General features: G+C 42.4%; 1 protein-coding gene and 1 long non-coding RNA gene across 3 annotated transcripts in view; one reads left to right on the forward strand and one right to left on the reverse strand.

Annotated features, from left to right (window-relative positions):
* The window catches only part of vsnl1a (visinin-like 1a), a 61,669-nt gene that overhangs the window by 3,453 nt on the left and 36,958 nt on the right, over positions 1-21,258 (reverse strand). The gene's annotated exons all lie outside the window — the stretch shown is intronic.
* Positions 5,327-8,358, forward strand: LOC106571606 (uncharacterized). Its single transcript, XR_001320951.2, has 3 exons — positions 5,327-5,799; positions 6,119-6,204; positions 6,376-8,358. It is a non-coding gene; the product is annotated as an uncharacterized lncRNA (long non-coding RNA).

A 21,258-nucleotide genomic window follows, 5' to 3' on the forward strand; every position in this document is an offset into this window, starting at 1 on the left:
GTGTGTGTGTGTGTGTGTGTGTGTGTGTGTGTGTGTGTGTGTGTGTGTGTGTGTGTGTGTGTGTGTGTATGCATGCATGGGATTCTGAGTAAGTGTATGTCTGACACTCAGCGTGTATGACACCAGCCCCACAGCATATTGTTGAGATCCCGCAGTGGGATGCAATGCGGACCTAAGCTTTATAATCAGTCTGGGAGAGGGAGATGGAGAGGAGAGATGCATAGAAAAAAGGAGGAAAGGGGCGAGAGAAGTGAAGAGTGAACGAGGGAGAGGAGAGAGCAGAAAGCTCCTTCTGTTCATCAGATGGAAACATCGTGGTGCTTTGACATGTTTAAGCTCTCAGAGTGCAGACTTGTCCAGCCATTGACTTTAACAGTGCCTGCCTGCCTACTTTAGAAGCTATGTTGTCTGCAGCTCAATTGGCTCCCCACTAGGTCTGGTCAAAAGTAGTGCACTTTTCATTGCACCCTGTTCCCCATTAGGGTGGATCCTTGAGTGTTCCTCCCCCCAAACTCACAGCTACAACAAATGCACCCAGTGATTAACAATACACGGTTTAGTGCAAACCCGAAAGGCTTAATAATATCATTTAGAATTCTGCCTAAATCCTCCACTGCTACTTACCCTATATTCCAATTACATTTATAATCACATGACAAGGACAGCATTAACAAATCATAAATATTTGTCATATTTTTAAGGAGGATGATGTCCTTAAAAGCTCTGTACCAATTAATTGTTCTACACAGCTCCTTTTCACTGAAGCTGTTTTTATTGAGTGTTAAATAAACACATATTAGGATTTTTTTCAGAAATCCTAGTTGAAGGATTCTGGATTTCCTGCTTATCCCATACTGATTCTGGGAATATTCAAACTGGGATTTCTGTAAAACATCACAATTTTTGGGAGAATTTTTGACACATCCATTTTCCTATTCATGGACCTACTGTGGTTCAGACAGTGCCTCCGTGGACAATAAACAGATGGACAGGGTAGAGGCTAATGGGCTGTAAAGAAACACCATGTAAGATATGATGAGTTTCTGTTGCTGTATTCTAGTTGGGAGGTTGTGGTTCAGTTGGGTTCTCCAGGGGAAAAGGTGAATTCATTAGAGCAGACCTTCCACTTGCCCTCTCTGATAGCAGGAGTAGAGGTGTTGGAGAATATGAGCTCTTCTCTGCTCTCAAAACACATGCATTACAATGGGATGTGCCACTGCCAAAGAAATCCCTACAGATCTAATTGTTTTCAAAGTGTTGCTCTGGTTTGTCCTGTAGACGTTTCTCACACTAAAAACAACAAAAACACTCACTCCTTTGAATATAATGAATGTATGAAATGCTCATGAATGCATTACGTATGGGTTATGAATGTGTTATGAAGATCTTATGAAGGTACCCTTAAAACAAAAGTTACCTTACACTCACTGCCTGTCTTTGCATAATGACACTTCCAGAACCCACACCCTGTTTGAAATCTGAACTGCACAGAGCCCAGAGCACAGGGCAAGGCTATAAATTCTAATGGCAGCTAGCAGAAGGCAATAGTCCTGGGGAGGGAATTCTGCAAACTGTCCATCTGCAGAAATGTCCTCCCATAAAAATCTGCTGCAGTGGCAAACTGATCAGACTGCAGTTAAAAGTTAAAGGAAAGAGAGAGGGAGAGACAGAGGAAGGTAGAGGGAGGGAGAGGGGTAGAGAGAGGGAGATAGCGAGAAGGGGGAGGAAGAGAAAGAGAGACAGATCGAAGGAGAAAGAGAGATAGAGGGATAGAGAGAAAATGACACAGTGAGTGAGTACAGTTACATGCACACAATAATAATACTATTATTGTAAATAGATTAATATAACTGTTTGATTTAAACTTTACATGCTTTGCAAGAATAACTATTTCCCTAATAATCCTGTTTAAATGGATACATCCGAAATCAGGCTACCTGATGGAACTTTAGTAAATGCAGAAAATCGTCATTCAAAATAAACGTTCTAGATCACAGCGACCATGTTATTTTTGGGAAGCCCATTTGATTCTGGGTTTAGACATACAGCATAAAGTTTGTATGTGAAAACTATTTCTAAGATACATACTTTCAGTTTTTCCAAACTCACTTCACTCGCCCATAACAGGGAGGCTTGAGCTGCTGGTGCTGGATCAAACACACCGCTGGAACTCCGATTAAACTGTACATCATTTGAAAGATTGCTCAGAAAACCAGGTGTTTTAATTGGCCTATGCGTACTTCAGTTACAACCTTATGCTGATGAAGATAACCAGAGTAAAGTGTTAAGGTGACTAATGCCATAATCAGTTTAATATCGAATTGTTAGTATGCAGTCGTAATCAGTGAGAAACAGAGAGATAGCGAGAGAAGGAAAGTGAGAGAAGAGGGAGAGACAGAGATGGACAGAGAGAGCGAGAGCCGTGAGCAGTTGTGGGGTCAGCCTTCCTGTTCCCAGAGAGCCTGGGTGCTCTCTGGGTGTTGTGGGTGTACCAGAGCCTTGGGTCAGGCCTGTGTAACCCTGCCAGGATGTAAGGCACACTGTGATACAGCATGCACAAATGCAAATTGACTCCCTCACAGGGCTGGCCCTGCTGCTCCATATGGCCTGGCACTGTCTGGCTGTTCCTGCTCAGTCAGGAGGGACAGCAGAGACGGGAAGAAAGAAACAAACCAAAGGAAAAGTCCTGCAGAAGTGGAGAGGGGTGGGGAGAGAGAGAGGGGTGGGGGAGAGAGGGGGAGTGAGAATAGAGAGAGAGGGGGTGGGGAGAGAGAGAGAGGAGGGTGGGGAGAGACAGAGGGGGGGAGAGAGGTGGGGAGAGAGAGAGGGGGTGGGGAGAGAGGAGGTGGGGGAGAGAGAGAGAGGAGGGTGGGGGGGAGAGAGAGAGGAGGGTGGGGAGAGACAGAGGGGGGAGAGAGGTGGGGAGAGAGAGAGGGGGTGGGGAGAGAGGGGGTGAGAAGAGAGAGAGAGGGGGTGGGGAGAGAGAGGGGTTGGGGAGAGAGAGAGGAGGGTGGGGAGAGAGAGAGGAGGGTGGGGAGAGAGAGAGGAGGGTGGGGGAGAGAGAGAGAGGAGGGTGGGGAGAGAGAGGGGGATAGAGAAAGAGAAAGAGTCTGCTGCTGTTCTTCCTCAGCTTGTTCATCTGTGTGAATCTGTCAGGTTATGAAACACTTAGTTATGTAAAAGCACTAAAGAGAAGAGGGCCAGGATGATAGGACTGACTGTGAAACTCTTTGAGCTTGATGTATCAGTTCCTTGATAAATCAGAGTGATATTGTACAGTTGAAGTCGGAAATTTACATACACTTTAGCCAAATACATTTAAACTCAGTTTTTCACAATTCCTGACATTTAATCCTAGTAAAAATTCCCTGTCTTAGGTCAGTTAGGATCACCACTTTATTTTAAGAATGTGAAAATGTCACAATAATAGTTGAGAGAATGATTTATTTCAGATTGAATTTCTTTCTTCACATTACCAGTGGCTCAGAAGTTTATATACACTCAATTAGTATATGGTAGCATTGCCTTTAAATTGTTTAACTTGGGTCAAACGTGTCGGGTAGACTTCCACAAGCTTCCCACAATAAGTAGGGTGAATTTTGGCCCATTCCACCTGACAGAGTTGGTGTAACTGAGTCATTGTTTGTAGGCCTTTTTGCTCACACATGCTTTTTCAGTCTTGCCCACAAATTTTCTATGGGATTGAGGTCAGGGCTTTGTGATGGCCACTCCAATACCTTGACTTTGTTGTCCTTAAACCATTTTGCCACAACTTTGGAAGTATGCTTGGGGTCATTGTCCATTTGGAAGACCCATTTGCAACCAAGCTTTAACTTCCTGACTGATGTCTTGAGATGCTTCAATATATCCACATAATTTTCCTCCCTCATGAAGCCATCTATTTTGTGAAGTGCACCAGTCCCTCCTGCAGCAAAGCACCCCCACAACATGATGCTGCCACCACCGTGCTTGGGATGGTGTTCTTCGCCTTGCAAGCGTCCCCTATTTTCCTCCAAACATAACAATGGTCATTATGGCCAAACAGTTCTATTTATGTTTCATCAGACCAGAGGACATTTCTCCAAAAAGTACGATCTTTGTCCCCATGTGTAGTTGCAAACCGTAATCTGGCTTTTTTAATGGCGGTTTTTGAGCAGTGACTTCTTCCTTGCTGAGCTACCTTTCTGCTTCCTCCAGCATCTTCACAAGGTCCTTTGCCAGTTCTGGGATTGATTTGCACTTTTTGCACCAAAGTACGTTCATCTCTAGGAGACAGAACGTGTCTCCTTCCTGAGCGGTATGACGGCTGTGTGGTCCCATGGTGTTTATACTTGCCTTCTATTGTTAGTACAGACGAACGTGGTACCTTCAGGCGTTTGGAAATTGCTCCCAAGGATGAACCAGAATTGTGGAGGTCTCCAGTTTTTTCCGGAGGTCTTGGCTGATTTCTTTCGATTTTCCCATGATGTCAAGCAAAGAGGCACCGAGTTTGAAGGTAGGCCTTGAAATACATCCACAGGTACACCTCCAATTGACTCAAATTATGTCAATTAGCCTATCAGAAGCTTCTAAAGCCATGACATCATTTTCTGTAATTTTCCAAGCTGTTTAAAGGCACAGTCAACTTAGTGCATGTAAACTTCTGACCCACTGAAATTGTGATACAGTGAATTATAAGTGAAATAATCTGTCTGTAAACAATTGTTGGAAAAATTACTTGTGTCATGCACAAAGTAGATGTCCTAACCGACTTGCCAAAACTATAGTTTGTTAACAAGACATTTGTGGAGGGGTTGAAAAACTAGTTTTAATGACTCCAACCTAAGTGTATGTAAACTTCCGACTTCAAGTGTATTTGTGTGCTCATGAACGAGTGCTACAGCAACACTGGAACACGCCCTCCACTCACCTTTTATGGTAACAAAAATGCCCTCATTTGGTGTATGATTTGGAAATGTTGGAACTAGACCATGTCCATTTCTAAAAGAATGTGTAACAGCAAATTTTATCACATTTCTGTAGAGGTGTGGGCAGATTTCTTTAAATATATTTTGTAATAACTTTTTTAAACACAAAATGCATACTGCCTTAGGGCTGAACTCAGTTAGTTGAATGGTCGTTAGGCTGTTGGTCGACCGAGATTGTTTTAGTCGAGCAGTAACAAATATATATTTGCACCCATCTCTGTGAAGTAATCCATTCCGGAGGCCTAGACTAAAAGTATATTTATGCTTGATCCGAAATAGTGGTCGGAGGCTCCATGCGCAAGAATTATGAAAACCCTGACGTCTGCTAAATCTGTATCACAATGCTGCATGCCCTGACGTCTGTTACATCTGTATCACAATGCTGCATGCCCTGACGTCTGTTAAATCTGTATCACAATGCTGCATTCCCTGACGTCTGTTAAATCTGTATCACAATGCTGCATGGCCAATGCAGAAATCGATGCACCCAGATTAGGGTGACCAGACGTCCCCGTTTTCCGGGGACAGTCCCGGTTTTTGGTGGCCTGTCCCAGCCTGGAGTTGTCCCCGTTTTTAACTGTGCGTTAAAAACAGACCGCAAAGTGAAATATTTTACTTGGCAAGAAAGACCGGGCAGCAGAGCCTACCGGTTGACGTCTCAATTGTGTTGTGCTTGTTTAGGCCAACAGAGGGGGCTGCTCGCTATTAACTCTTATTCTACTAACTACTTGCTCGCGATAGTTTTAGAGAAAACTGCTGTGGAAAACTCGGCCAGAAGTTAGCAAGGGTCAAGTGAATCCACAACATCACCACAAATGTAGTTTCAAGCCAGGTAAGTTACAATTGTTTGAGATACTAGCTAGTGATGTTATAATGTCACAATTGATTATATAGATAGATAATCTGCTCAATAAGGTTTTAAACAGGTTATGCTAGCTAACGTTAGCTATGTAGACTAAGTTAACTAGCTAGGTTAGCTAGCTACTGTTATGGTAGCTAGGTTAAAAAACGTTCACATGTAAACATGCAGTTTACGGCTATTTTGAAAATGTGATTATATTAAATGAATGCACAATTAATTACAGAATATTTTTGTAGATTACAATTTTAATGGTTTGGCATTATAATGAGTAGTGTGAAAATATATTTAGAAATGTTCGTGGATAACATTAGCAGTGGAGAGGAAGGAGATGAGGAAGACTGGATAGGAAGAAGAGTGAAGGAGATAGGAGGAAAGGTAAAGATATGGTTACAGAGCCTGCCAATTTATTATTCCAAACAATGTTAAAAGTTAAAAGTGTTAAATGTTAAAATACAATGTTAAAAGTTAAAATACAAAAATGAGGTAAGCAATGGGAATCTGTTAACCAAAATATTTTATCTAATAGTATGCTATTTATTAATACAGATTGGAGAGGAAGGAAAGGAAAAATGAAGGGAGTAAAAAGAGTGAAGCAAGGAGAGTGTAGAAGAGTGAGGTGGAAAGGTGAAGAGAAGGAAAGGAAGGAAGACGAGTGAAGAAAAGAGGAGGAGAAAGATTGGAGGAGAAGAAAAAGTTGAGAGTAAGAAGAGTGACACAAGGAGAGTGAAGAAGAGCAGACAGAGGAGATGCAATGACTCTTTCCAAGAAACGGAAATGCACTTATGAAAAACATGATGAGAGAATTTCCATTTATACGCTCAGGTCAAGATGATAGAATGGTTCACTGCACCCTTTGTAATTCCTCTCTTTCAATTGGCAGCCTGAGAAGAATGTCAGTGGTAGAACATCAGCAGATGAAAAAGCATAAAGCCTCTGATTGCCTGTGTTGGTGTGCCCTCTGTCACCACATTCTTCAAGAAGGTAGAGCCTTCCCAAGAAGAATATGGTTTAGCTGTGCAGGTGGGTGTCTTTGCATACCACACTATGCGACACAATCACAGTTACAGATCTATGGACTGCACAGCACAACTGGCATGGAAGCTTTATGAGCCAAAGTTTACATGTGCTAGGACAAAACGTGACGCCCTAGTGAGTAACGTGTTAGCACCATGGGCAACTACTTTGGTAACACGGGACCTAGACCAGGTTGCATTTGTGTCCCTGTCCATTGATGCGTCCAATCATGGACATGTAAAGCTGCTGCCAATAGTAGTCAGATATTGTAAGATATATGATGGCAGCACATCTGTGGAAACAAAACTGCTTGATTTTGTTGACTTGAATGGAGAAACAGCAGAGGAAATTGCAGCTGAGGTCCTGGTGGTCATCCAAAAATGTAACCTGGAAAACATTCTCTGCCCGACAACAAATACCAACTTTGGAGGACTGAATAGGCTGGGGAGGGTCAATGTCCATACCAAAGTTAAAAATGCTCTGCAGCGGGAGGTGATTGGCTTAGGTTGTCCTGCCCACATCATTCATAATACGGCCAGAACAGCTTTGGATATGATGTTGAGTACCTGCTCACAAAGATATTTGGATATGTTCATATTTTCACCGTCAGAGTAGAAAGACTGAAGGGCTTTTGTGAGTTTGTTGGCCAGGAGTACTATAACATTTTAGGACACAGCAATGTTCGCTGGCTGTCCATGCTCCCTGCTCTAGAAAGAGTGCTGAAAATGTATGTGCCATTTAAATCCTTTTTTCTTTCTGAAGACAAATGTCCTGTCGTCCTGCAAACAATGTTCGAAGATCCACTAACTGAACTTTGGCTGGCCTCTGTCCATGGAAACCTGACCATATTCAGTGACACGATCAAGATGCTTGAAGGCCAGGACCGCTGTGCGGTGGAGTCAGCTGCAATTCTGAGAAACGTTGAGGCAAAATTGACTGCAAGACGTGATGAAAACTTCATTCCAGTTTTGGTCAGAGGACTTCTGAGAGAGCTGGAGGAAAATGGAGCCATGTCTAAAGAGAGCTTTCTCAAAACATCCCAATCATTCTTCACTATGGCTGTGAACTGCTTCCAAGCATGGGGAAAGCACACAGATAATCTAAAAGATTTACATTGTCTCCTTTTAAAAAGGCAACCTCAGCGTGAAGAGATCCAGAAGGCAGCAGGTACGCTGCAGGAAAAATGCCCCAATGTGACCATCAATGAGGATGCATTGTTTGACGAGGTTACTGGCCTGCAAGAGTTCCTAAAGGGGGGAATCGCTTGAAGAATGGAAAACATCTGAGACACCGCTTAGTCAGAGATGGAGCACGGTGGTTACCCACTTCAAAGAGAACGACATCCCACACACTAACCTGGCTAGATTAGCGTATGTTGTCATGTGCTTACCTGGAAGTAATGCACCAGTCGAGAGAGTGTTCTCCCAAATGAATGATATATGGACAGCAGCAGGAAATAGGTTCACTGTTCCTACCATCAAGGCCATGCTTATTGTGAAGACAAACTTCAACCTTCCCTGCCAGGAGTTCATGGAGAAGCTGTCCAACGACAGAGCAATCCTGAAGAAGATACATTCTTCTGAGAAATATACAGATTAGGTTGGTATAAGTATATTATGTAGTTACCAATCTCATCAGCATCTTATTTCTTTATTATGTTGTTAAGTATTTCACATATACTGTTGTCTGTTTTATCAATTTTGCTCATGTTCTCTTCTGCTCTTATTCTACCAGGACCACTGAATGGCTGTTCAGATCGGACAGTTCTGTCTTGTCTGTAGTGTTTCTGTAATATAGTTGTTTTCTCTCTATCACAGTGTGCCTGCTAAATACATGAAACCGGAATTGTACCCCATTTTTATTTCATAGATAATATAACATTGGATATTTTAATTATATATTGACTGGGAAATGTCCCAGGTTTTCATTTCAGAAATCTGGTCACCTTAACCCAGATGCCCAATGCACTTCTCTCTCCAGAATGCGCTCTCTCCTGCCAATTTGAGCACATTCATTGTTTCATAACTTCATTGTGTGAATTGTTTGCGATTGATTGTTAGTGTACATCAATTCCCCGTTACATATATCACCAGCAATACATTTACGTTAATTCCTATAATATCTACAATGTTTGTTATTTTGGTTATTGTAATTTCTGTTAATGCATTCAATATTCTTATTCCAGTCTTGTCATTATCATTGTCGGAGTGGACACATTGTTTGCAGAGTGCACAACCTATGCTACACTTGTGAGAAACAAGTTTTGGTTTATTTATTTCCATTTACGAGTTTTGTCAATTTAGTCATTGTCTTTTGTTTAGACAGTTCCTGTCAATGTTGAGTAAGGACACGCATGCATAGAAGTAGGCCTATAGGCTACCTTATCTGCGTGCCAATTTAGGCATATAAATTTGCCCATCTGGGATTGATAGTATTTCTGATTGGCTTAACGCACCACAACTAATGAATGACCTGTGGAGCTTCTCAAAGTAATGTTTTCTTCACCTCAAACACAAGCAAACAATGTCTGTTTTTCCATCCATTGAGAATAATAATAGTTCCTCAATGTATTTGAAAAATCTTTCCAGCTCTCTTCCTTTCGATAACCACGCAGCGTGAAAGGGAGAAATGTCATGCTCTGATCCAGTGGAAACGACATAAAATAGGCCTACCTGATTACTTCTTATCAGTGCTTGACTTGGAGTGAAATAGGTTCCGGTACTCATTTTGGGTGCTGGTGCTGTTTATATTTAGGTGCATGAGCTCCATAATACTTTTGAGCTAATATTCTATAAGAAGAACAGGAGCTCAAGCACTGTGAAATTTTGAGGTGCTGGTACTCAGCTCTTTGTTGCAGACAGGCCATGTGTAGCCCAGTGGTGTAAAGTACTTAAGTAAAAATACTTTAAAGTACTACTTAAGTCGTTTTTTGGGGTATCTGTACTTTACTATGAATACTTTTGACGACTTTCACTTTTACTTCACTACATTCCTAAAGAAAATTATGTACTTTACTCCATTCATTTTGCCTGACACCCAAAAGTACTCGTTACATTTTGAATGCTTAGCAGGACAGGAAAATGGTCTAATTCACACACTTGGTCATCCTTGGTTATCCCTATTGCCTCTGATCTGGGGGACTCACAAAACACATGCTTCATTTGCAAATTATGTCAGAGTTGGAGCTTGCCCCTGGCTATCTGTAAATAAATAAAAAACAAGAAAATGTGACCATCTGCTTTGCTTAACATAAGGAATTTGAAATTATTTATACTTGAAATGTGATGTTTCCTTCCATGAAGACCTGCAAAATTAACTGCTTTTAGTGTATGCATCAAAGCTCATAGCCAACAGCTGTTTTTCAATCTTTTTTATTTTTATACTCTTGATACTTAAGTACATTTTAGCATTTACATTTACTTTTGATAGTTAAGTACATTTAAAACCAAATGCGTTTAGACTTTTACTCAAGTAGTATTGTACTGGGTGACTTTCACTTTTACTTGAGTCATTTTCTATTAAGATATCTTTACTTTATCAAGTATGACAATTGGGTACTTTTTCCACCACTGGTGTAGCCAATGTGATTTATAAGATTTTTGTTTTATTAGGATATTTTCTACCTGTAGGCTGCAATATACACTGCTCAGAAAAATAAAGGGAACACTTAAACAACACAATGTAACTCCAAGTCAATCACACTTCTGTGAAATCAAACTGTCCACTTAGGAAGCAACACTGATTGACAATACATTTCACTTGCTGTTGTGCAAACGGAATAGACAACAGGTGGAAATTATAGGCAATTAGCAAGACACCCCCAATAACGGAGTGGTTCTGCAGGTGGGGACCACAGACCACTTCTCAGTTCCTATGCTTCCTGGCTGATGTTTTGGTCACTATTGAATGCTGGCGGTGCTTTCACTCTACTGGTAGCATGAGAAAGTCTACAACCCACACAAGTGGCTCAGGTAGTGCAGCTCATCCAGGATGGCACATCAATGTGAGCTGTGGCAAGAAGGTTTGCTGTGTCTGTCAGCGTAGTGTCCAGAGCATGGAGGCGCTACCAGGAGACAGGCCAGTACATCAGGAGACGTGGAGGAGGCCGTAGGAGGGCAACAACCCAGCAGCAGGACCGCTACCTCCGCCTTTGTGCAAGGAGGAGCAGGAGGAGCACTGCCAGAGCCCTGCAAAATGACCTCCAGCAGGCCACAAATGTGCATGTGTCTTTTCAAACGGTCAGAAACAGACTCCATGAGGGTGGTATGAGGGCCCGACGTCCACAGGTGGGGGTTGTGCTTACAGCCCAACACCGTGCAGGACGTTTGGCATTTGCCAGAGAACACCAAGATTGGCAAATTCGCCACTGGCGCCATGTGCTCTTCACAGATGAAAGCAGGTTCACACTGAGCACGTGACAGACGTGACAGAGTCTGGAGACGCCGTGGAGAACGTTCTGCTGCCTGCAACATCCTCCAGCATGACCGGTTTGGCGGTGGGTCAGTCATGGTGTGGGGTGGCATTTCTTTGGGGGGCCGCACAGCCCTCCATGTGCTCGCCAGAGGTAGCCTGACTGCCATTAGGTACCGAGATGAGATCCTCAGACCCCTTGTGAGACCATATGCTGGTGCGGTTGGCCCTGGGTTCCTCCTAATGCAAGACAATGCTAGACCTCATGTGGCTGGAGTGTGTCAGCAGTTCCTGCAAGAGGAAGTCATTGATGCTATGGACTGGCCCGCCCGTTCCCCAGACCTGACTCCAATTGAGCACATCTGGGACATCATGTCTCACTCCATCAACCAACGCCACGTTGCACCACAGACTGTCCAGGAGTTGGCGGATGCTTTAGTCCAGGTCTGGGAGGAGATCCCTCAGGAGACCATCCGCCACCTCATCAGGAGCATGCCCAGGCGTTGTAGGGAGGTCATACAGGCACGTGGAGGCCACACACACTACTGAGCCTCATTTTGACTTGTTTTAAGGACATTACATCAAAGTTGGATCAGCCTGTAGTGTGGTTTTCCACTTTAATTTTGAGTGTGACTCCAATTCCAGACCTCCATGTGTTGATAAATTGGATTTCCATTGATTTATTTTTGTGTGATTTTGTTGTCAGCACACTCAACTATGTAAAGAAAAAAGTATTTAATAAGATTATTTATTTCATTCAGATCTAGGATGTGTTGTTTAAGTGTTCCCTTAATTTTTTTGAGCAGTATATTTTTACATAGTTGGCAATGACAATAGAAGTTAGGAAACTTTTTAGGTTAGTATCATTTTCATTTAGATTCGGATGGAATTTTGATTAACTACATGACAATGATTTTGAGATATGAAGACGTTATTATAAATTAAATAAATGTTTCACGAGAATGTGCATATGAAAACAATAACTGGCACATAGATCAGTAGAGATGGTAAGATAAATTGGCATTCCACATGAGAAAGGTTGCCGACTCCTTCACTCCTCATTTGGCATATAACTGGCAACTTCAGGAGAATATTGGCAGAATCTGCGAAAGCCAGCAGGCGCGGGAGGAGAATAGTTGGGTCAGGTTCAGTTTTTTTTTTTTTCTGGTTATTTAGATCTCTGGCGCCATCTTCAGGCATTTGTCTTATTTAATCAAACAGAATATTTAAAGCATCAGACAAGCTCAATGCACATAGTTGCTTTTATTAAAACACATTGGGTGTGTCTTTAAATGGAAAAATGCAGATAAAACTAAATTGAACAATCAATTGGTTGAAAGAACAGACAAAGTTTATTTTTAGTCGGGGACAGCCCTATGCTGCCTATAGCGTGTGCCAAACACTGGTTGCACATTGTGCATAATTAATTGTCTATTAAAACCATTTAAAAGTAAACGCTACAGCCAGCCTACATTATGTAAAAGACAAACTTTTGTCAATAGATGATTGTGTTTCTATCTCCTGTCTTGGAAGAGGCTCAGAGATTAAATAGGCTATAATGTCACGCTCCTATCTGACAGCAATACTGCAGCCTACCCATAATGTCTAGGCAACCGGTCTATTACTTTCGAGTATGCTTGGCTGTTGAATGAGCAATGGACATGCTAACCTCTCACCATTACAATAACAGGGGAGGTTAGCATTTTGGGGGTATTTGTGCGTCTGTAACTTTCTCACTCATCATTATCCGTAATCATGGTAGCATCCAACTTATTGTAGAAGTGTTTATAAACATGTTCTATTCTTATTTACAATAAAAGTGACTCCAAAATGACACACTACATTATTTACAAGACATTTCTGGATGAAAATACCCTCAAATAATTAAAGCTGACAGTCTGCTCTTCCACCTCATAGTCATTGTATAATTTCAAATCCAAATTGCTGAAGTACAGAGCCAAAACAACAAAAACACGTTCAGTGTCCCAAGTCCGTTTATGAGGTCCAGAAGCTGCCCCACCAGGCAGCAGCCGCATCCTAGCAGGGAGGCTGTAATATGTGTGTGTGTGTATGTGTGCGTCTGTGTGTGTGTGTGTGCGTGATCGGGTGCGTGCATACAAAGGTGTGTGTGTGTGTGTGTGTGTGTGTGTGTGTGTGTGTGTATAGGCCCAGGCAGCCACAGCTGGCCTAATAAACGTTGATGTCTGTCGGGTAGAAAGAGGAACAGAGCAGCGATGACCGATGCTCCAAGCTTAGCCAAGAGCCCTCCAGACACAACCCAAATCACACAGCACTAAGTGGAACATAAAAGCCTTCATAATCAGAGTACAAGCTGTCACCTCCACTCTTTTCTGTTCTGTCCTCGCCCTATCTGAAAGAGAGAAAGAGGGTGGGAGAGAGAGAGGGAGGGAGGGAGGGAGAGGAGTTGGATATAAGAGAGGGAGGGTGTTAGATAGAGATAGATAGAGGAAGCGATAAAAAGAGAGAGCAGTGGAGAGAGAGATGCAGGGACCTTGCTCGCCGTGGCCACATTAGCTATGCAGTCACACTCCTAACGGAGGCCATTTCACATTATCATAACAGCAGTGGCCATGATCAGGCTCTGGATGCAACAAGGCTTATGCAAGCAGAATGACAACAGCCCTGCCTGAGGCATATCACCCTACTCTCTGAGACACACACTGTCTCATAACCACGATAAGAAGAGAACATTCTCAGAGTAAAAGCTTTTGCTGTTGACTACATAATATGAAACAGTTATGATCTTTTCCAAATGCTATTTTAGTGACATATTAAGTGGAAGAGGATCATACTGCCACAGCCATTACTAGATATATACTGTAATAACAACAAAACAACAACTAACATTTATGGAGACTTCCTACTTGCTTCTGTACAGACTCCTATGATGACCCAACCCTGGCTGGCACCCTGTCCCACAATCGTCAGTGTCTTTTGACAACCGACAGGACAGGGCTTGACTGGATAGGCCCTGATCGAAAGTAATGCACTATATAGGGAGTAGGGTACAATTTGGGATGCACACCTGGGTTGGGCTGCCCAAATGGATGACCTGCCCTCTTTCCAGTCTCTGCCCTAATGGCCAATAATGCCTGGGCTGGACGGGTACCATGGTGACTCTGTCTCTGTCATACACAACAGTTTCCATTGACAGTGTGTGACATGGAGACATGGAGAGGCAGAGCCTTCTAAAGCTGCATGAATGGGTCAGTGATATACAGTGCATTCGGAAAGTATTCAGATCCCTTGGCCTTTTCCATATTTTGTTACGTAACAGCCTTACTCTCAAATGGATTAAATTATAGATTTTTCCCTCATCAATCTACACACAATACCTCATAACGACAGTGAAAACAGTTTTTTTTTTAAATGTTATGAATTTGTTAAAAATAAAAAACAGAAATACCTTATTTACGTAAGTAGTCAGACCCTTTGCTATGAGACTCGAAATTGAACTCAGGTGCATCCTGTTTCCATTGATCATCCTGGAGATGATTCTAAGACTTGATTGGAGTCCCCCTGTGGTAAATATAATTAATTGGACATGATTTGGAAAGGCACACACCTGTCTATATAAGGTCCCACAGTTGACAATGCATGTCAGAGCAAAAACCAAGCCATGAGGTCAAAGGAATTGTCCGTGGAGCTCCGAGACAGGATTGTGTCCAGGCACAAATATGGGGAAGGGTACCAAAACATTTCTGCAGCATTGAAGGTACAACACCGGTACTCAAGAACACAGTGGCCTCCAACATTCTTAAATGGAAGAAATTCGGAACCACCAAGACTCTTCCTAGAGCTGGGCGTCAGGCCAAACTCAGCAATCGTGGAAGAAGGGCCCTGGTCCGGGAGCTGACCAAGAACCCGATGGTCACTCTGACAGAGCTAAAGAGTTCCTCTGGGGAGATGGGAGAACCTTCCAGAAGGACAACCATCTTTGCAGCACTCCACCAATCAGGCCTTTATGGTCGATTGGCCAGATGGAAGCCACTCCTCAGCAAAAGGCACATGACAGCCCGCTTGGAGTTTGTCAAAAGGCACCTAAAGACTCTCAGATCATGAGAAACAAGATCCTCTGGTCTGAATGCCAAGCGTCACGTCTGGAGGAAACCTGGCACCATCCCTACGGTGAAGCATGGTGCTGGCAGCATCATGCTTTGGGGATGTTTTTCAGAAACAGGGACTGGGAGACTAGTCAGGGTCGAGGGAAAGATGAACGGAGCAAAACACAGAGAGATCCTTGATGAAAACCTGCTCCAGAGCACTCAGGACCTCAGATTGGGGTGAAGGTTCACCTTCCAACAGTACAACGACCCTAAGCACACAGCCAGGAGTCGCTTCGGGACAAATCTCTGAATATCCTTGAGTGGCGCAGCCAGAGCCCGGACTTGAACCCGATCGAACATCTCAGGAGAAACCTGAAAATAGCTGTGCAGCGACGCTCCCCATCCAACCTGACAGAGCTTAAGAGGATCTGCAGAGAAGAATGGGAGAAACTCCCCAAATACAGGTGTGCCAAGCTTGTAGCGTCATACCCAATTAGACTCGAGGCTGTAATCGCTGCCAAAGGTGCTTCAACAAAGTACTGAGTAAAGGGTCTGAATACTTATGTACATGTAATATTTCAGTTGTACATTTTTTATACATTTGTAAAAAATGTCTAAACAACTGTTTTTGCTTTGTCATTATGGGGTATTGTGTGTAGATTGAGGAAAAACAATTTCATCAATTTTAGAATGAGTCTGTAACGTAACAAAATGTGGAGAAAGTCAAGGGTTCTGAATACTCTCCGAATGCATTGTATGTGCTAGCTAAATGAATGTAGCTGTTACTTGCATTTCAACATCACTTATTAGTGTTAGTAGGAAGTTATTGGTTTCTCGCAGTCATAGACTGAATTGTACACCTATTTACAATCATAGCATCAATCATACAGTATATAATTATCAAATAGTAAAATCGTAAACTAGCAAAACACTTAATATAATGCATGTTTAAAATATGCAATATATACAAACCAACAATACCACAACAAGGTTTGGGTGTCCGCTTAGAAACTACATCTTTAGAGTTCTTAGGAAGGCCTTTCTAAGTCCCCTGGGCTATATGGTGTGTGCATTGATCAGTTTAGTGAAGTATGTAATAGGATAGTTCTGATAGCAGCCTGTGCGTGTCATGGGAGTTTTCAGTTTTTGGCTATTCCGGGTTGCCCGTCCAGTAATATGCTGTCTGTTCAGGGGTAGCCAGTCTGCAAACAGAATTCTGTCAAATAAAACTGTCAAATAAAATCCTCACATTGAGACTACAGGGAAGAGCATGCAAGTCGAGATTGTCATAAAACAAAGCCTTGTGTTCAGAATAAATGAATACATAATATGTAAAAACCAGCTCCTCCCTCAGGGACTGATCATCTCGAAAACTAAAGCAGATACAATGCTTCGGCCAACCACCTATCAAATCAAATCACACAGGATCCTTAGCTTAGTGATGAGCTTTGAGGGCACTATGGTGTTGAACGCAGGTATTCTCATGTAGGTATTCCTTTTGTCCAGGTGGGAAAGGGCAGTGTGGCGTGCAATAGAGATTTCATCATATGTGGATCTGTTGGGGGGGTATGCAAATTGGAGTGGGTCTAGGGTTTCTTGGATAATGGTGTTGATGTGAGCCATGACCAGCCTTTCAAAGCACTTCATGGCTACGGACGTGAGTGCTACTGTTCGGTAGTCATTTAGGCAGGTTACCTTAGTGTTCTTGGGCACAGGGACTATGGGGGTCTGCTTGAAACATGTTGGTATTACAGACTCCGTCAAGGACAGGTCTGCTTGAAACATGTTGGTATTACAGACTCAGTCAGGGACAGGTTGAAAATGTCAGTGAAGACACTTTCTAGTTGGTCAGCGCATGCTCGGAGTACACGTCCTGGTAATCCATCTGGCCCCTCGGCCTTGTGAATGTTGACCTGTTTAAGGGTGTGTTCAGTGTTGCTTGCCTCGAAGTGAACATATAAGTATTTTAGCTTGTCTTGTAGGATCGTGTCACTGGGCAGCTCGCGGCTTTGCTTCCCATTGTAGTCAGTTATAGTTTGCAAGCCCTGCCACATCCGACTAGAGTCGGAGCCGGTGTAGTACGATTTAATCTTAGTCCTGTATTGACGCTTTTCCTGTTTGATGGTTCGTCTGAGGGCATAGCGGGATTTCTTATAAGCATCCGGGTTAGTGTCCCTCTCCTTGAAAATGGCAGCTCTACCCTTTAGCTCAGTGCGGATGTTGCCTGTAATCCATGGCTTCTGGTTGGGGTATGTACGTACGGTCACTGTGGGGACGACGTCATCGATGCACTTATTGATGAAGCCAGTGACTGATGTGGTGTACTCCTCAATGCCATCGGAAGAATCCCGGAACATATTCCAGTCTGTGCTAGCAAAACAGTCTAGTAGCTTAGCATCTGCATCCTCTGACCACTTCTTTATTGACTGAGTCACTGGTGCTTCCTGCTTTAGTTTTTTCTTGTAAGCAGGAATCAGGAGGATAGAATTATGGTCAGATTTGTCAAATGGAGGGTGAGGGAAAGCTTTGTACATGTCTCTGTGTGTGGAGTAAAGGTGGTCTTGAGTTTTTTCCCCTCTGGTTGCACATTTAACATACTGTAGAAATGAGGTAAAACGGATTTAAGTTTCCCTGCATTAAAGTCCCCGGCCACTTGGAGCGCTGCCTCTGGATGAACGTTTTCCTGTTTGCTTATGGCCTTATACAGCTCATTGAGTGTGAACTTAGTGCCTGCATTGTTTTTTTGTGGTAAATAGACAGCTCCGAAAAATATAGATGAAAACTCTTGGTTAATAGTGTGGTCTACAGCTTATCATGAGATACTTTACCTCAGCCGTGCAAAACATAGAGACTTCCTTAATATTAGATTTTGTGCACCAGCTGTTGTTTACAAATATACACGGAGCGCAACCCCTTGTCTTGCCGATGCAGCGTAAACCCCGCCAGCTGTATTTTATCCATGTTGTCATTTGGCCACAAATCGGTGAAACATAAGATATTACAGTTTTTAATGTCCCGTTGGTAGGATATTTGTTATAGTAGCTTGTCTATTTTGTTATCCAATGATTGTACGTTGGCTAATAGGACTGATGGTAGAGGCAGGTTACCCACTCGCCGTCGGATCCTTGCAAGGCGGCCCGACCTTCGTCCCCGATATCTCCGTCTTGAGGGCCTTGTTGGGTGGCTGAAGTAAATCCTTCACGTCCGACTCGTTAAAGAAAAAATCTTTGTCCAGTACAACATGAGTAATTGCTGTCCTGATATCCAGAAGCTCTTTCGGTCATAAGAGACAGTGGCAGAAACATTATGTACAAAATAACGCAAAAAAACACACACAATAGCACAATTGGTTAAGAGCCTGTAAAACGGCAGCCATCTCCTCTGGCGCCAGGTCATCTGATGCAGCACTCCATCACTCTTCTTCTTGGTCAAATAGCCCTTACACAGCCTGGAGGTGTGTTGGGTCATTGTCCTGTTGAAAACAAATGATAGTCCCATTAAGCGCAAACCAGATGGGATGGCATATCGCAGCAGAATGCTGTAGTAGCCATGCTGGTTAAGTATGCCTTGATTTCTAAATAAATCACTGACAATGTCATAGGCAAAGCACCCCAACACCATCACACCTCCTCCATGCTTCACGGTGGGAACCACCCCTGTGGAGATCATCCGTTCACCTACTCTGCGTCTCACAAAGACACGGCAGTTGGAACTAAAATCTCAAATTTGAACTCATCAGACCAAAGGACAGATTTCCACCGGTTTAATGTCCATTGCTCGTGTTTCTTGGCCCAAGCAAGTCTCTTCTTATTATTGGTGTCCTTTAGTAGTTGTTTCTTTGCAGCAATTCGACCATGAAGGCCTGATTCACGCAGTCTCCTCTGAACAGTTGTTATTTAGATGTGTCTGTTACTTGAACTCTGTGAAGTTTTTATTTGGGCTGCAATTTCTGAGGCTGGTTACTCTAACGAACGTATCCTCTGCAGCAGATGTAACTCTGGGTCTTCCTTTCCTGTGGAGGTCCTTATAAGAGCCAGTTTCATCATAGCGCTTGATGGTTTTAGCGACTGACCTTCATGTCTTAAAGTAATGATGGACTGTCATTCCTCTTTGCTTATTTGAGCTGTTCTTGCCATAATTTGGACTTGGTCTTTTACCAAATAGGGCTATCTTTTGTATACCACTACTACCTTGTCACAACACAACCGATTGGCTCAAACGCATTAAAAAATAAAGAAATTCCTCAAATTAACTTTTAACAAGGCACACCTGTTAATTTAAATGCATTCTAGGTGACTACCTCATGAAGCTGGTTGAGAGAATGCCAAGAGTGTGCAAAGACGTCATCAAGGCAAAGGGTGGCTACTTTGAAGAATCTCAAATATAAAATATTTTGATTTGTTTAACACTTTTTTGGTTACAACATGATTCCATATGTGTTATTTCATCATTTTGATGTCTTTACTATTATTCTACAATGTAGAAAATAGTAAAAATAAAGACAAACCCTGGAATGAGTACTGTATATACACTACCATTCAAAAGTTTGGGGTCACTTAGAAATGTCGTTGTTTTTTGAAAGAAAAGCACATTTTTGTCTATTAAAATAGCATCAAATTGATCAGAAATACAGTGTAAACATTGTTAATGTTGTAAATGACTATTGTAGCTGGAAACGGCTGAATTTGAATGGAATACCTACATAGGTGAATTGAGGCCCATTATCAGCAACCATCACTCCTGTGATCCAATGGCACGTTGTGTTAGCTAATCCAAGTTTATCATTTTAAAAGGCAAAATGTATCATTAGAAAACCCTTTTGCAATTATGATAGCACAGCTGAAAACTGTTGTTCTGATTAAAGAAGCAATAAAACTGGCCTTCTTTAGACTAGTTGCGTATCTGGAGCATCAGCATTTGTGGGTTTGATTACAGGCTCAAAATGGCCAGAAACAAAGACCTTTCTTCTGAAACTTGTCAGTCTATCTTGTTCTGAGAAATGAAGGCTATTCCATGCGAGAAATTGCCAAGAAACTTAAGATCTCGTACAATGCTGTGTACTACTCTATTGACAGAACAGCGCAAACTGGCTCTAACCAGAATAGAAAGAGGAGTGGGAGGCCCCGGTGCACATCTGAGCAAGAGGACAAGTACATTTAGAGTGTCTAGTTTGAGAAACAGACGCCTCACAAGTCCTCAACTGGCAGCTTCATTAAATAGTACCCGCAAAATACCAGTCTCAACGTCAACAGTGAAGAGGTAACTCCGGGATGCTGGCCTTCTAGGCAGAGTTGCAAAGAAAAAGCCATATCTCAGACTGGTCAATAAAAAGAAAAGATTAAGATGGGCAAAAGAACACAGACACTGGCCAGAGGAACTCTGCAAAGAAAGGCCAGCATCCCGGAGTGGCTTCTTTTCTCTTCACTCTTCAATTGCAAAAGAGTTTTCTAATGATCAATTAGCCTTTTAAAATGATAAACTTGGATTAGCTAACACAACGTGCCATTGGATCACAGGAGTGATGGTTGCTGATAATGGGCCTCTGTACGCCTTATGTAGATATTCCATAAAAAATCTGTCGTTTCCAGCTACAATAGTCATTTACAACATTAACAATGTCTACACTGTATTTCTGATCAATTTGATGTTATTTTAATGGACAAAATATGTGCTTTTCTTTCAAAAACAAGGACATTTCTAAGTGACCCCAAACTTTTGAACGTTAGTGTATATATATACATATATGTGTGTGTGATGGGATGTATAGACGTTATGGACAGTATGTGAACAGAATTTGTAGTATGTCTGAAGAATATGTAGGATAGAATAGTATATGTACAGAAATAGTTAAATAGGATGGCCTCGGCCAGGATACAGTATACACATATGAAATGGATAAAACTGTGTGTAAACATTATTAAAGTGACCAGTGTTCCAT

The sequence above is a fragment of the Salmo salar genome, chromosome ssa15 (assembly GCF_905237065.1).
Source record: "Salmo salar chromosome ssa15, Ssal_v3.1, whole genome shotgun sequence".
In the NCBI taxonomy this organism is placed as follows: domain Eukaryota; kingdom Metazoa; phylum Chordata; class Actinopteri; order Salmoniformes; family Salmonidae; genus Salmo; species Salmo salar.